The sequence below is a fragment of the Rutilus rutilus genome (genome assembly GCF_951802725.1).
Source record: "Rutilus rutilus genome assembly, chromosome: 25".
In the NCBI taxonomy this organism is placed as follows: domain Eukaryota; kingdom Metazoa; phylum Chordata; class Actinopteri; order Cypriniformes; family Leuciscidae; genus Rutilus; species Rutilus rutilus.
Window position 1 is genome coordinate 24,513,323 of NC_140229.1, and position 17,845 is coordinate 24,531,167.

At 36.9% G+C, this 17,845-nt stretch overlaps 1 protein-coding gene across 1 annotated transcript in view; it reads left to right on the forward strand.

Moving 5' to 3' along the window:
* Positions 1-495: 495 nt before the first annotated feature.
* cntfr (ciliary neurotrophic factor receptor) overlaps positions 496-17,845 on the forward strand; it is a 182,261-nt gene continuing 164,911 nt past the window's right edge. Inside the window, exon 1 of the mRNA XM_084401446.1 lies at positions 496-701. The gene's annotated coding sequence lies outside the window, so the exon portion shown is untranslated. The remainder of the gene's footprint in view (positions 702-17,845) is intronic.

Below are 17,845 nucleotides of genomic sequence, written 5' to 3' on the forward strand. Positions count from 1 at the left end.
ATCTCAATAGTTTCTCCTGGACAATGATGTGATTAAGGAGAGATCAAATTGAGACTTTTGCTGATTTTCCTCCTGTAAAAAAAAAAAGAAAAAAAGAAAAACAATTCAGCCAGGATCTCAACAGCTGAGCTCTGTCTCTTTTTAATCAAATTGTTCCTTCATGTTTGTCTATTTGTGTCTCCTACACAAATTGTAGGTGAAAACTTTTAAGATAAAGTGTACAATTAAATAACGCATAACCAAAAACCCCATCAAGTCTCCTGAGCTTATAGAAATTCCCTTTGGGTGGTTGCATTTGTGTTTTTGTCTGGGTATTGCAAGCATATGTCATTGCGCGCGTGTGTGTGTCTCTGGCAGCGCACACTTCCTGCAACAGTGGCTAGGGGGTGCATGTGGACAGAAGAAGCCACACTAATATATTCCTCACTGGCTGCTGTGAGCTGGTCACATGGGGAGCCAGTGCGAGTTTAAAAGTGCTTTGGTTTCCCTTCAGCCAGTGCAGTGTGAGCCTTTGCTTGAGACGCACACACATACACACACACTACTACACGCCTTTGCCTACAGAACAGCAACTTTCTGTACTGGAGCTTCTCTGATATACACACACACATTTTCACATCTGTGTGCAGCTATAGAGGACAAGACACAGACATTAAGGAGCAGAGGAAGATAAGGCTAGAGACGGAAGCAAACGCTTTTAAGTAAGTACCTTGATTGTATCTCTTCTTTATAAACTGTCAGTCATTTTTTAATGGGAGAGTTTTGTTGCATGCGGTGCAATTTGATTTTGTGCTTTGAAGGACAAGAAAGACATGCAAAGATGGACAGATTGTTTTGTTAGCTATTTTGGAGCTGGCTGGGATCAACAAATGATTGGCAAATGTCACCTAATGGATTATTTCCTGGTCGCTTGAGGTTGAACCTGGTTGTCACAGCGTTCTAGCCTCAGCGTCCCCGGCTCTCTGCACGTGTTAGAAGGATGCGAGCGTGTTAGACAGCCGCGCACCATACGAGAAATGTGATTCATGCAGCCTCACTCCGGGAAGAGGAGGCAAACAAAGTGCATGGACAGAGAGGGAGACGGGGGTGAGGATCAGGGTACGGAGGGAATGGGAGAGAAAGACAGGCGACCGAGTGAAAGTGGAGAGGCTTTGAAAAGCCCTGACACTAGGCAGACAATTAGCCCCGGCTTCTGTTATCTGTGCCTTTTCTGTAGCCGCTGCCCTGAAGGCGCGGGTCAAGGGAAGAGCTGACCCAGTGTCAACACTCCTGCATGGAAGCCATTATCAGGACCTGATTGATTAGTTTTAGCGGAAATCTCCTCATCTCCTCCTCCTTCGCCTGCTTGGGCTGCCGCTTTTTTTTGTTCTTTGGCTGGGGTTTGTATCTTGCTGGTTTCCCTGGGTTTACTTTCTTCATCTGTCTCTTGGACTTTCGTTATGGGCAAATCTCATGGAAACTTGTCTGGGTAACTTTTAGTTTAAAAAAAAAAAATCAACACAAATATTTTGAATGAAGAACCATTTTGCATTATTATAAATTTTTTTTTAAATGTATTTATTTTATTCATTATTATTGCTCCTGGACAATTTAAATTGTCATGTGTGGCAATTTTTTGCTTGAGGGTCTGTCGATCTATTTTGGATTTACATGTGTATATATATAAGTATAAGCAATGGCTCACTATATATTATATAATTCTTGATGACTCTACAGTCATATATACAAAAAGTTTGCAATGCATTTTTTTATGAAAAAAAAGTGTCACAAAGCAAAAAGTCTTACAATCAAAAGATACATTTAATTTAGCAAAATCGAATGTCTTATTACTGACGTTGAAATATGACCTGGACACATTCTTGACAAGTTCCATGAGATTCACCCTTCTTCTGCACATCTACTGCTCGTTTTGACTTATTGGGAAGCGACATCCATTTATTGGTGGGCTAAAACTCTTTATCTGTAACACAGGAACATGCTGCGGGGGTAAACCTCTTTCTCTTTGGTTTTAAAGACTCTGCCCTCCTCACATTAGCTCAAAGGGGGGTCAGCTTAAATCCGGCAGGGTTGACACTGCCTTAATGACGCCCTGTTTCATGCCTTATTGAAAGCGGTGACTGAATGGCTGCCGGACACCTACTTTTCTTTTTAAACGAGGGTCTCTGCTTTCTCTGTGCAGCGTTTCAGTTCGTAAAGCCTTCACTAAAGGGGCTCTCGCTGTCATCTGAGCAGCCTATAGCTTGGCACCTGGTTTTAGTTTGACTCCATCCACACCAACACAGTAAAAGAGCAACACGTGCTGGTCCGGGGATATAGTGTGGATGTAAAAAAAAACCTTGCGGGCTCAATAAAAGAGCTAAAGTGAGGTGCAAGCGCTACATTATAGGCTTAATTGAACTAATACTGTCCTATTGGCATATTGAGGTCTTGGAGAAGCAGTACATCTTTAGGTCTGGATTCACGGTTGGGATTCCTCTCGCGGGGTGTGATTCGAGACCCCATGCTCGCGTTCTTCGCTCTAATCTCTCCGTCTTGCCCCGGAGCAGTGTTTATGATTCAAACAGAAGAAAAGTAAAATAACACCAGCATAATATTTCCCTTAACATCCTTACCCCTTGGATAAACATCCTTAAACAGATGTCAGAAAGCAGGCTGATCACAGACAACGGGGGCTGCCGATGCTTTCTTCCCCAACATACACAAATTCTACAAATTAGAAGCTGGTACTTGAGGAATCCGCCAAGAAAACACTTCCCAGTCCGTGCTGCTGCTCCTGTGTTTGAAGCCAGGACCACACTGAGATGAAATAGTCTGTAATTTTTATGAACTGAATTGTTAAACTGCTGTGGTGCGTTGGTAATTCAATGCTTATTCAATTATGATTTGATTGATTTATCAATTTCATTTGACTGGGATTTTTAAGCATGGTCTTTTATGCAGTAAATAAGAATTTTCAAGATGATCAGCTATGTTATTTTCTTGACTCTTCCAATTTAGCCCTTCACTGAGCTAACTAATGTGATGTTGCCATCATTTGATAGAGAGAATGTGGATGGTGATTGGCGACAAACCCATGCGCTGCATTAGTATTCATTAAAATGCATTTAATTGCAAGAAATCTTGTTTTGACTTCCACATCAGAGACATTTATATTCATATCACTTTATACAGAGATTGGACTAGATTTGCATTTCCTGAAAGAGATAATGCTTTTGCAAGGCAGTAAAGCCCAAAGTACATTTTGGTTTTCACCCAAAGGCACGTGAATTGTGATTTTCTAAATGTGTGTATATGTGCATTCGGCACATGAGCCTTGAATTTTTTTGTTGTTGCACTAATTAGTTGGTCCACATGGTGGCGACGATGACTCGACCATTATTTTACATTTGAAAAAGTAACAGAAGAGACGGAACAACAACGAACTACTGGAGAACGCAACAACAATAGATGCCCACGACACACCCAAATAAAGAAATACACGCAACTCTAGTTGTGTACATACATTTGTATCACTTATAACTTCTAGAGGGAAATAACGCAGACACTGGAAAAAAGTTACACTTTTCAGTGCGCACGTGTCGACCACCTGTGCTATCAGATTGGAAGGCTATGCGTTCGGCTGAACGCATACTCTGAACATTAGCGAACCAAGTATACTTTGGTCTTAAAATTTAGTTTTACATAAAATTAGGTTTATGAATGAAAATGAAACGATGAGATGTTTTCTGCTGGCTGTGGAATATAATTAATTCACAGTGACACCATCTTTGCAAGTGAAGGTGACGATATATAAATGCAAGAAAAAAAGACCAATCACAATTCCCTATGCAAATACATGTAGAAAAGGGACCAATAGGAACATGATATGCAAATCAGTTGCATTAAAATTGCACATCTTAGGGTACGTTTACACAACAACGATATGCTTAAAACGGAGAAGTTTTTCCTTTGAGTTTTCCACGTACAAACGAAACCATTGTCCAAACGGACCCCGTTCACACGGATCCTCGAAAACGACTAAAAACGCTGTATTCTGCTGCCAGGCCATTAGATGGCGATGAAACACTATAGACTGAACACATAATACGCATGTACATGACATCATAGTATTCAGAAATTCACGTTTTTGTTGTTTACATGGAGACTGTTTTCAAAAACAGTTTTTGGGGGTGGTGTGGCGCAATGGATAAGACACATGCCTTTGGTGTGAGAGACCCGGGTTCGAATCCACTGTGAGACACCAATGTGTCCCTGAGCAAGACACTTAACCCCTAGTTGCTCCAGAGGCGTGCGACCTCTGACATATATAGCAATTGTAAGTCGCTTTGGATAAAAGCGTCAGCTAAATGAATAAATGTAAATGTAAATGTAAAAACGTGCACTTTGAAACCCGTTTTCAAAACTTTGCGTTTTCAGGCACCCAAAACACCGTTGTCGTGTAAATGAATGGCCAAAACGCATAAAAAGTTGTACTTTTTTAGTTGAATACGGTGTTGTGTAAACAGCCCCTAAGCCTGAAATGATCTACAACACAAAGTTTGGATTGAGTGATTAAGTAGTTCAGATTGAAATGGTATCAGAAACATTATAATTATGGTTCTGAGTTAAGACCAATGTGCATACAGGTTATTTTAATCATAAAAGTGTCTTTGCACCTTGATGCTCTGATTTGTTGTGTCTGCCTTGGTATGGAAATTGTATATTATGTGCTATAGATGGATGCATCTGCATGCCAACCTCAGATCAAACTATCCCTGCTAGTATGGACGGTCTAATACATTGACTGCACCCCACCCTGATGCTCCTCCCCCCAAAGGAGTCTTCTAGATTTGCCTCTACTTTAAACTAATGAATCCCCAGGCTGCATGAAATCTATTATTCAGCCTTTTTTACCCTGTTCACAAAACATCCTCTATTACCCAGTTTTGCTTTTCACTATACGTGGATCATAACTAACCCGGTTAACTCAAGCATATGAGGCTATACGTCTACACAAATCCAGATACATTTGAAAGCACATCTTTTTCACTTATGTTCGGCCTTCAGTCCACACAGAGACTGCGTTTTTGTCCTTTGAAAACTGAGCTTTTGGTTTTTTTTCAGTTTTCAACATTTTAGTCTTGATGAGGAACATGCTAGTGTGGACATAAACGTCATTTTCAAAAGTATCCGAATTAATGTAGATGTATCTTAACAGGAAGAGAGCCATTGAGGAGAGGACCAAGGTTAAGACCTTGGTCCTCTCCTCAATGGCTCTCTTCCTGTTCAGTGGCAATGAAGATATTTTCATGGGGTATCATGACAAATCCAGTACCTCCATCCCAAACTCTATTTAAAGAGACATCTAGACCCTTGCTAATTAAACACTGAATATACATTTGTTATTTACAGGCTGAAGGCCAGAAGTGTGTCTGCTTGTCTTTGAAAGGTCAATGAGTTTGCCGTTGCCTTGAACGTAACTCTGGTTTCTGAACTTCCGAGTTTAATTTACTGACCACCTCTATCACTTTTGCACCTGTAGATAAAGATTTAAACCAGGCAAAATTGTCCAAGGTCAGGGCACAAGGGTAACCCGTACCTCTAGGCACAGTGAAAAATACCGGATGACCAGGAAATAAAGTAACCTAAATAACAACCCTCGAATACCACCAAGCGAAGAGCAACCCAGAAAAATGCTGGAGCTCTTCTTTGGCCACAACGCAAGCTTTTAATCTATTAACTGCTGATCCTTAAACTCTAATCAATGCAGGCTTTTATATTTCCATTAAACGAGAAAGGGAAATGAATAAATAAATCATGCCGTCAGAGTGCCCAGCCTCCTTCACTTGGAAAACCATCACAGACGGACCTCTTCTTAGCGTGTGCATTGCAAATCGTGTTAGCGCTCTGGGGCAGAGTTATTTACCCAATTTCCCTCCATCCCCTTAGCTTTTTATGGTATGTCTGCATTATTAGTGCCTCTGCTTTTGATAGCAAGCACACTGGTTTATTAAGGGAAGGGGGGTGCAGACTTTTTGGACAAGGGGGGAGGCATTGTGTTGACTGGGAAACGTTAACTGCATTAGCATTCCCTATTTGGCCTCTGATTGGAGTGGACTGGGGAAAATGCCAAGGTACATTTCTCTGTTTACGCCCCTGCATGGGTTACTATGAGTCCTGGCACTTATTCAAGGTTGAGGGCCTCTGGACACGCCACATTTGTGTTGCCTTAGACCTGAATGTCCTACGCAAGCAGCTTGGTTCCTCTTGCGAATTCATCAAACCTCATGCATAACCTGTTGATGGCATGGTGAACCTCATGTGAATGACATTTACGTGTGAGAGTGATAAAGAAACGTGGATAAATGTGAATGTACAGAGGTTGACGTCTGCTAAATTTGTCGAGAAGGATGACACTGTTAAAAAGGAGGCACGACATGAAGCAGAGTTTACGTTGTTTGAGGGTGCCAATTTCTTCAAACACATCTGATCATTCATATATATATATAATGTGTATGTGTGTGTGTGTATATTGCACATTACATTTAGTTTCCTCCTCAACAAGGTTGCAAATTGTGTTTTTAAAATGCTGTTCAAGTACCACCATATGTCTTAACAATGAACAACACTATTAAGCTGTCTTAATGGCAAGAACACACTGTTTAATATTGCATGTCTACCCTTTCGTTCTGCAGCTTTTCAAACGGCAAACCTGAGCGATTAGATATTGTGAAATCCGTTTAAAATAATCTCCTCTTCTTATTCTTAACTTAACGTGCCAAGCTAACTTGTATTGTCACCTGCAAGCATGATTAGATTTAGAGTGTTTAAAAGGCTTTTAATTGAAAACGGTGGCTTTATTAACAGTGCTGTGAAGCCCCGCAGGTGGACTCAATCTGCCCTGTAATCCTAGCAGTCTGGGTGTGATACGATTGTTTTCACTAAGCATACTGAATTAGCTGTGCTCCCCGCTGCCCACAGCTGCTAGCGCCTGCATCTAGGAGCTGTTTCCTTCAAGAGAAATACTTTCATCTCATTAATGTGGCTTAATAGTTGCGGCTGCTATGGAAAATTGCATAGATTCCTTGAATGACCTTTTAAAGGAGTCGTATCAAATTTTCCTTGATCCATTGAGGTGAAGAAGTTCATTGTACTGTGAAAACATACTGTGACTTTAAAAAAAAAAAAAAAAAAAAAATCCATTCCAAAAGACTATTAGTTTATTTGCAAGTTGTAAAGGTTTATTATTAGAGGTCATTGATTTAAAAAAAGAAAAAAAAAGGGCTTATTATTATTATTATTATTAATATTATTATATAAAAACAGCTCATTTCATAAAAAATTTAAATAAAAAATAAAAATGCAATATTAGTTATTCTATTAAGTTGACGTTCTCTCAGTTGGTAAGGTTAGGGTTAGGGTTAGGGTTAGGGTTAGAGTTAGGGCTGCACGATTATGACAAAAATCATAATTGCCGATTATTCCCTTGAAATTGTAATTGCGATTATTAATTACGATTATCACAATTTACATTGAATATATATATATATATATAAATATATATATATAGGCATATTATTATACATGTTTACTTAAAAATTGTGAACACACACATACACACACTGTCCCCCTTTACTTAACCTAGACATAAATTGTAAGAATATGACTAATAGTAAAGACTACTAAAAAATAAATATTAGGCCTATGCTAAGCTATTAAATATCAGTCCCAAACTGGCTTTTGTTAATACAATGTTGGTATGAGCCACTACAGTCTTTTAAACATATTAAAAAATAACACAAAGTGAAAATAAAGTGGCATTTTGGGGTTAATATTGAAACGACAGTTACCATGGTGAAAACACAATACTAACAAGAACTGTTAATGAAACATAGAAACTGCTCCTGGTGAATAGAATGAAAATCATACCTGCATGCAAATCCTCCTCAGCTAACACACGACGTACCAGTAACGTGATTTATTGGTATTTTACTTTTATTTCATGACTTACTAATTTACAACGTAACAACGTTGCATGCTCGTAGTTTCCTTTGCACTTTATATACAGTGAAGCGATACACGGCGCGCGCCTCCGCCTTTGCGCGTGCAATTGAAGAGTGTGCGCTACGAGTACAGTATAACGGCTGACAGGACAGGAACGTCCGTTTTTCTGAGGTGAAATACTTTTTATTTCAGAGTATACATATACGTCACTGCCTGGTAGTTCCCATTGTGCTGGGTTTTCTGAAGTAGTTGTGATTCGCCTCTCATAACATAACATGCTCTAAACACGCGCACGCAGAGTTTTTTTTTTTTTTTTTTTTTTCGTAATCGCGGCTTTGAACGATTACGTAATCGTGGCATCCGTAATCGTAATCGCGATTAGAAATTCGATTAATTGTGCAGCCCTAGTTAGAGTTACCCTCCGTAACACTTCAGAGGTTCAGAAACCCTTGTTATTAGTGACACCGGTGGCCGTTTAGTGAACTGCAGCCACTCACTGCAAAGTTATTTTTCGTTCTTTGTAAGAAGTAAGAGAGGCTCTCGGGAGCGCGCATAACCATCACATTTTAGATTTTCCTGGCAAAAACGTCCCGAGTTTTTTTTTTGTTTCAAGCTCACACATTGGCATAAATAGTGATTAGTAATACATGACAATTCTTACATACCACCTTTAAGATGTTGTTAGCTGTTTGCATATTAGTTCCATCATAAGTTTGTTATTTAATGTTTTAGTAGCCTACCTTCATAAAGAGTTGCTTGACACACAAAAATGCGCAGATATATATTGAACTGAATTGCTCTGAATCGGAAACAAGCAATTATTTCAACTTTTCAGGCTTGGCACAAGTATAATCAATGGCATCAAAACACAGCATATGGATGATGTACAGTACTGCCGATATGTCTGTCATGTCAGGATGTCTCTGAGAGAGCCGAGGTGTCCAGGTGGCTTAACTGCCTACTTAATGAGCACCAAATGACTATATCTCATCACCAGATGGCAAATGTTATAAGAACGTCATTTACTTTGAATCTGTCTTTGCTGCGTTTTTTTAGAAATAATTGGACTGTGATTACAGTGAAATGTCATGCTGAGTACCCTAACATCATCAGGCTGACGATATTTGAAAAAACGAGGACCCCCTGCTGTTTGCTCATTAGGGGTTTTATCTAACTAGCATGGCGCTATAGGGCCAGAATGATTTTTTAAAAGACAAAAAATGTGCATATAAAATAATTGTAAATCTGTCTTCATTCTGTGATCAGTTGTTTAATATTACGTAGTACAATAATATACATCAATGACAGGGTGCCATGATGCACATCTTATGCATTATTCCTTGTTGTGCGAGCCAGAGAGCAGATATTAACATTCTATTAGGTTGTTTGATGATGAATCGCAAACTCTGTAGTGACACACACCTTCACTTAGAGGTTTAATACAGTCCGTTCAGTAAAACATACACTTGGCCTTGGTCCCACCAGCCATTTTTTAAAATTATATATCACTATTTTACACATTTCAGAGTAGTAGGAAAGTTAAACCTATGAAAACCAATGCGGATATGGAAAAATATATAGGAACCAAAAATGCTCAGATTATAGTAAAGGCCCACACAAAGAACTATAACTATATTAGTGTTCACACCAACATATATTGTTCAGTTAATTGTAAGTGCACGCTGCAGTTTTGTCGTTTGTCTCTTTAAATTCTCATGCGTCATTTTAAAGCAGGATGGATTCTGATTGGCTGTTCATTTTTTTTTTTATCGTTCAGTAGCTGAAAAAAATCCTTTCCCACTATATTGTTTCTCTGTGCCGTCATCGTTATAGTTTTGGTGTGGACTCTGCTGCATTCTTAGAATGATTTTTAGAACCATATCTTTATTGTTATAGTTAATCGTCCTTGGTGTGAACGGCCCTGAATTTGTTAATTAATTCATTTAAATATTAGTTTTGTAAAGAAATGTAAATGTAGGCACAATTTTAGTGCCCTTTCGAGGGAACATCAATGCCACATCATGGTTTTCACCATGTTTTGTCCCATTCACACAGATATGTTTTCTATAAAACTAACTTTGCATATTTAGGCATAACCTAAACATTTTTAGATCAAAAGGTGTTTAAGATTGTGAGAAACAAACTCACTCAAGTGTGTTCACACTTTTGACTGGTTGTGTTTTTTTTTTTTTTTTTTTATCAAAAGATAGAAGTTTTTTAAGGTTTAAATCACATTAATAAAACAATCAATTTGAAGTATTAATTTAAAATTAAAATTAGCAACATAATTCATAAATTAAAGAAAATAATAGAATAGAAGGCAGTACAATAGAAATACAGAAAGACACATTTTAGAAAAATAAATAGTTTTTGAGTGTTTCAGATGTGTTTTAAAGCTGGTTGAAAATGTGTAAATATTATTTAAATATTACACTAATACTAACAAAATATGTAAATATCAGAAAGTGTTGCATATATTTTTTATTTTATTTTTTTATGTAAATTTCCTTGTTCTGAAAAAAGATCCACCCAGATCCACCAATCAGAAAAAAAAAAAAAAAAAAAAAAGTTCAGCAACGACTGCCCACTTTAATGAAGCAATGCAAGTGACAAAATAATTAAGTTGGTCTATTTGTACTCTCAAAAAATAAATAAAAAATAATAATAATATTTTTTGCAGAAAGACTGTTGAGCTGGATGTTCATCATCTTTTAAAATAGTTACTGTGTCTTTCACTGCAAACTCTATTAATTCTTAGCCTCTTTGAACTTTGGACTGAACAAAATAAATGATTATTTACTGTTTCATCTCATCTTAATCACCATAATGAAGTAGGGCAGTATGATTGGAAGTAGTTAATCTGCTTAGAGAAATGCTCTCCTCTACGTCTCTATAGTCATAATTATTCCTCGTTCATTCCGTTGGGAGGCAGTTTCCTTAAGACGTTCATTAATTATGACACAAACCATAACTCTTATCTCGTAAATAGTTCCCCCACACGTTCACGCTGATTTCCTGTTTCTAAAATGAGCTTAACACAGGTGGCGGTGCGAATCCGGGGTGAATTTATAGCCGTCTTGCAAAACCTGCACTTGTCCTTTTTATGTCTCCCAAAATAATAAGGCATCCTGATTAAGTAGCGAGTGGTGAAGATAGCGAGGAACAAATGCGCTAATGGCCGCTGGAAATAAAACAGTTGACAAGGCTGCATGTAATTTAAGCGGTTTGACGGCTTAGGTGCTAGTGTTGTGGGAAATATAACAGCGGATAATTTACCTGGGACAGAGTGAAGCCAAGATTTAAACCTTGTGTAAACAGTTAGAAGTGTCTTTGAACAAAACCCATCAGTCTTTTTCCTCTAGATAAAGACGCAAAGACAGTTACAAGTCCTTCAGGGGAAGTTTCATACACAACCATTCAAATGACACAACTAATTAATTCGTATTTTTGGCCAGCTTTATATACAGCCAAAATACATTTTCAGAATCAGATTTGTCTTGATTAAAATGTGGTCATCATTTACTCAATCGACTTCCACAGTATTTTTTTCCCTTCTTTTGAAATCAGTGGCTACCGTCACCTGTCTGGTTACCAACGTTCTTCAAAATATCTTATTTTATGTTCAAAAGCAGAAAGAAACTTGATTTGGAACAACATCCTTTTTTTATCCCTTTAATATTAAGGTCATAAGGCTGTTTTTTCTTGCTTATTTTCCCATAAACCTCATTGAAAACTCACATAAAGCAAAATGTGTACCAACTTAAAAACAGTTTACATGCACAATTACAACGTGGTTACTAGTACCAGTTTGCAATGATTCTTTAATTGATACATTGCAAATATTCTGGATTTAAAGAAAGTCCTGATTCATTTAAATCCCATTCATGTCCATTCATCCCATAAATATAATTTCATCACGACTTGACAAGTCCGCCTGTTCAAAGCTAGTGACAAATGAACCTTGATGTGGAATGGCACACAAATATATAAACAAGGAATCATGCTAACGTTAAAGGAACAGCTGGTTAGCATGCTACATTTGGAAAAACCTGTAGTAACGTAATTGTCAAGAGCTTGATTTTCCCCACTCAACGTCTCGGGCTCTCAGGTAATCAACCGCACATTCAACACATGCGAGTTATGATGCAAAAACTGATTAGACTAATTAAGACTAACAACTGCTCTATGAACGAATGTTTCATTCCAGTCCCTCGTCTGATTTGTTATGGTAATGCTCACATTTAGGCTGTGTTTCAAAAACTAGTGAACTGCATAGGCAGCATTTGAAGTCGTCACAGGTACCAGGTCCAACCCCAATGTAAATGCAGTTTCAAAAGGTAGGGAACTGAAAATAAATAAATAAAATGATTGGATCAGTCCACAAATTAGAATATGCAGGATGTATTCCATATGATGTTTGTCCAATTTGCATTGAAATCATAAACACAGCTATTCTAAATCAGTTTTTGAGGTAAAAAAACAAACAATAATTGCCTTTTATAGTGTGATAAGATGCATTCATTTATTACATTTTACAATCATTTACTCTACCGGTCAAAAGTTTGGAGTTTTATTCATTATTATTTTTACTTTTATTCAGCAAGGACACATTAAGTTGATCAAAAGTTGACAGTAAAGATATTCATAATGTTACTAAATATTTCTATTTCAAATAAAAGTTGTTCTTTTGAACATTTCAATCCATCAAAGAGTCACTGTTTCTAGAGAAATATTAATCAGCACAACTGTTTTCAGTATTGATAATAATAATAAATGTTTCTTGAGCATCAAATCATCATATTAGAATGATTTCTGAAGGATCATGTGACACTGAAGACACACGAAGCCGGAGCTTTCCCAATCCGATGTTTTCTTTTCCCCCTCGTTCTAAAAAAAAATCCCGTAAACACAGCTTCGTCTCAAGAAATATCTGCGTACACACGAAACCACTGAAACCGATTCAAAACGATGTAGTATACATGCCAGACCAGTATGTGGCGCTGTAATTCTGCCACAGAGATACACTAAAAGTGGAGAAGAAAACTAAAACTGAAAACGTTTTCTTTAATGTTCTTAGGCCTACAGACAGTACAGAGAAATTTAACGTCGGAGCCGAATTTGAGCGAACGCCGTTTTACCGGTTATGTGTTTATCGAATAATAATCAAATAATTCCCAGCGATCATCGAATATTATTTTTACTTGAAATGCCCATCCCTACAAAATATGAAATGTCTTAATCAGGCAACAGACAAGCATCATAGCATAAGAAATACATATAAAGAAGTAAAATAAAGCAAAAAAAAATTAATAAAAATACATTCAAGTAAATAATAAATAAAGAAATAAAAGAGGCTCAGTAGCTTCTGCAGAACGGATTGGCTGTTTACACACGATTTTTACTCGAGATTTATTTTCCAAAAATAGTGGTTTCAGTCTCCCACAGCGGCGGATCCGTCTGGACGAAACGCTGATACGATAAAAAAAATTTACGTATACAGCCAAACGCGTCTCCGTGTGGACAGGGCTTAAATTACATTTGACTATGTATGCAAATAGTAAACTGTTACTTTCAATTGTAATAATATTTCACAATATTACAGGTTTTACTTTATTTTTGATTAAAAAAAATGCAGCCTTGGTGAGCAGAAGAGACTTCTTTCAAAAACATGAATTTTATATAGACTATATATTCATTACATAATAGTATATTAAAGTATTGTATATAATATTAATAATACAACATTTTCTGGTCAAATTATTATTTCCTTATGGATAATTCCAAAACTCAATTGAGGATGTCGTATGAAGGTATACGTGTACTTCATTCAACACCAAAAAATGTTTTAATTAATAAAACAGATTCATTTCCACCCTGAATCGACATTTGTTTCTCATTTTGGCAAGAGCTATGTGTGTTTATATTCAGAGCTTAGAGTATTAGTTTAGTAACATGCTAAGACTTAGTAAAGTCAATTGTGAGTGGATTAGTGTGTGTGTGTGTGTGTGTGTGTGTGTTGCATATCAGTCCCTTTATGAGGTTCAGTTGGGATGTTGCCTATAGGCAACAGACATCAAGGCTTTCTAAGTTTTGGAACAGAGTCCTCAAATTGTGCTAAGCTGACATATTAATATGCATTTTTGGCACTTAGATTGTCTACATGATACACCTGTTATGCATTACTTAAAGCATCAACGCTTCACTACCAAAATCAGCTTAAAACAAAGTTTAGGGCATGTAAATGACAAGTTTGGCCTAGTTAACATTGCGACGCTCTTAGCATGGAGGATGAGAGACGGAGGAGGTGCAGACGTCGTACTTTGCTCTTAAACCTGCTTCACCTCTAGGGTACTGGAAAGACATCAACACGGTTTTGAAGATGGGATTGAGGGATTTTGTTATCCTCTGACAGATTTGTTTGATATCAAATTTTGCTGCATGGTCTAATCAGATAGATAAACTCACAGCTGTTGAAATATGCATCATATATTGATTTGTTTTTTTTTTTAAATATAGATGGAGTTTTTGGGAGCGTGCTCATTAATCCTGCTACTTATACAACTAGGGCTGCTCTATCTATCTATCTATCTATCTATCTATCTATCTATCTATCTATCTATCTATCTATCTATCTATCTATCTATCTATCTCTATCTATCTATCTATCTATCTGTCTGTCTGTCATCTATCTGTCTGTCTATCTATCTATCTGTCTGTCTGTCTGTCTATCTATCTATCTATCTATCTGTCTGTCATCTATCTGTCTGTCTATCTATCTATCTGTCTGTCTGTCATCTATCTGTCTGTCTGTCTGTCTGTCTGTCTATCTATCTATCTATCTATCTATCTATCTATCTATCTATCTATCTATCTATCTATCTATCTATCTATCTATCTATCTATCTATCTATCTATCTATCTATCTATCTATCTATCTGTCTGTCTGTCTGTCTGTCTGTCATCTATCTGTCTGTCTATCTATCTATCTATCTATCTATCTATCTATCTATCTATCTATCTGTCTATCTGTCTGTCTGTCTGTCTGTCTGTCTGTCTGTCTGTCATCTATCTATCTATCTATCTATCTATCTATCTATCTATCTGTCTGTCTGTCTGTCTGTCTGTCTGTCTGTCTGTCTGTCATCTATCTGTCTGTCTATCTATCTATATATCTATCTATCTGTCTGTCATCTATCTGTCTGTCTATCTGTCTGTCTGTCTGACTGTCTGTCTATCTATCTATCTATCTATCTATCTATCTATCTATCTATCTATCTATCTATCTATCTATCTATCTATCTATCTATCTATCTATCTATCTATCTGTCTGTCTGTCTGTCTGTCTGTCTGTCTGTCTGTCTGTCTGTCTGTCTATCTATCTATCTGTCTGTCTGTCTGTCATCTATCTGTCTATCTATCTATCTATCTATCTATCTATCTATCTATCTATCTATCTATCTATCTATCTATCTGTCTGTCTGTCTGTCTGTCTGTCTGTCTGTCTGTCTGTCTGTCATCTATCTATCTATCTATCTATCTATCTATCTATCTATCTATCTATCTATCTATCTATCTATCTATCTATCTATCTATCTATCTATCTATCTATCTATCTATCTATCTATCTATCTATCTATCTATCTATCTATCTATCTATCTATCTATCAAAAACGTTAAACCTTCATAAAGTGCTGCTTACTTTAGCTTACCTTTAACAATTCTGGTGTTGCTCCTGAAACCTCAATCCCCATTTTCTTCTGCTCCTGTGTCAAAGGAGGCACTTTGAACTTCAGTTGCATCCAATGCAGGAACCTTCCGTTACCGACGGCAAAGCCAAACATGTTTACCGCTTTCCACATCTCACATGTGAACTCTTGAAGCAAGGTTAGATGTTCTCAGCAGAGCAGGAGGCAGCACTGACAAACTATGATAAATTAGTTGTTTACTGACATTTTATGCTGGCTGAGGATGGCGTTTAGGGAGGAGATATGTGTTAATGAGAAGAAAATAAGTCATGGAGGTATGCTCACATTGATAAGACAAAGTCAAAAGAGCACATGAAGGAAGATGATGATTAGGTCACACCACAAACTACTAGAATATGCGAGATATATCCCACATAATGTTTATTCATATGATGTTTATCTTGTCCTAGATTGCATCAGATTTAATGGCTCAATCGGTAAAGTGTGTGTCATTTACAGTTTTATTAGATGCTTTTTAAACTTTTTGTACGATTTTAAAATTCATATTGGATAAATGATGTGTTTTAGTAACGTAAAAATAAGTGATGTATTGATTGTTCAACATTAAGTCATTTTTATATTGCTTGTCATTTTTTTGTGCCAGCTTCCAAGCTCCAAGTCTGAGGTGCAAGTGTAGATCTGGACTTGACCGATTAAAACCACTTTAGAGAATGCAGTGCTAGCAGATTAAATAGCATTTTAATGCACTTTGTAATGATCTTGTATTGGGCACCTCCTCTGCCTACATCTCATATGCCCTTAAAATCCCCTTACTGAGCAGATACTCCGCTGTCTGAGTCTTCATTTGTGCGTCGACCATATAGTGGGTGGGGAGTGCTTTGTCTAGATGAAGGACATTGCTGACAGCCTCATATTTTGCTGTCCTTGTAAACACTGACCAATCGAAAAACACCAGAGCGTGACACCTTTATCAAGCCAGTAGCACAACTACAGAAAACGACTGAAAAACTACCATTTATAGCAGCAAATAAAGGCAGCGCACATATATCACTTAAAGTATAACGACATATAGTCAAAATAGCCGTATTAAAAGAAAACCAATCAGAGTCTCTGTCACGGCGCCAATGTAATTAATGTGCCAGCGTCGGCATAGAGCTGTTACTGAAGATCAGTATTAGCTGTCTCATTAGCATTTTAAATAAGATTGAGATTAGTTACATTGGCAAAATAATGTGGTTACCAGTGCAAGTTTGGGGCCAATTTGGGCATTTTCCCATCTCCATCCAATTAGATCTTTGACACTCACAGTTCTTCTCTATTTCACAGAGAGCAATTAAATGTTGAGTTGAAGCTTTAGAGAATAATGGGGAAAGGAGCACGAAGCTTATTTAGCTTGCTCAAAGAATGACAGTGGAGCTAATGAAGAAGAGAATAAGAGGCGACAGAGATGAGCAGCTAAATAGTTTGGCCTGAAAAAGGTGTCACTTAATATCACCGAACAAGCCCGTTTGGTTCCCATTCCATTTAGCTTATGCTTGGATGCAGAATTAATGGAAAATGCAAAAAAAAAGTGAAAACATGTCGCAAAATATCACATTAAATTAATTTAAACCTGTAGTTGACCCTTTCGCTAAACTCTTTCTGACCAATCATACCTTATCAAGGTATTTATTGTGTTGTAAAGTGTTTTGTATTTATTGAATTCTGATGATTGAATATTGGGTTTTGATGTTCTGTGAAGGTATGAAGGGAATATTGTAAGTTCAGTAAGTTAAACTCGATCGACAGCACTCATGGCATAATGTTGAGTGCCATTAAAGTAATTAAAGTCCACTATGTTCCACTTTCAAATTGTATAATATATATATATATATATATATATATATATATATAAATATATATATATATATATATATATATATATATATATATATATATATATATATATATATATATATATATATATATATGAAGAGTTCAGATGCAAAAGCCTCTAAGTGCCATCTGGAATTTTCTTCTAGAATGATCATTTTTATCAAGCTCGTATATTTAAGTTCAGTAATTTCACTTAAATAGCAATGAAAATTACCTATTAATTGTCATTTAAGTGAAATTACTGAACTTAAATATACAAGCTTGATAAAAATGACCATTCT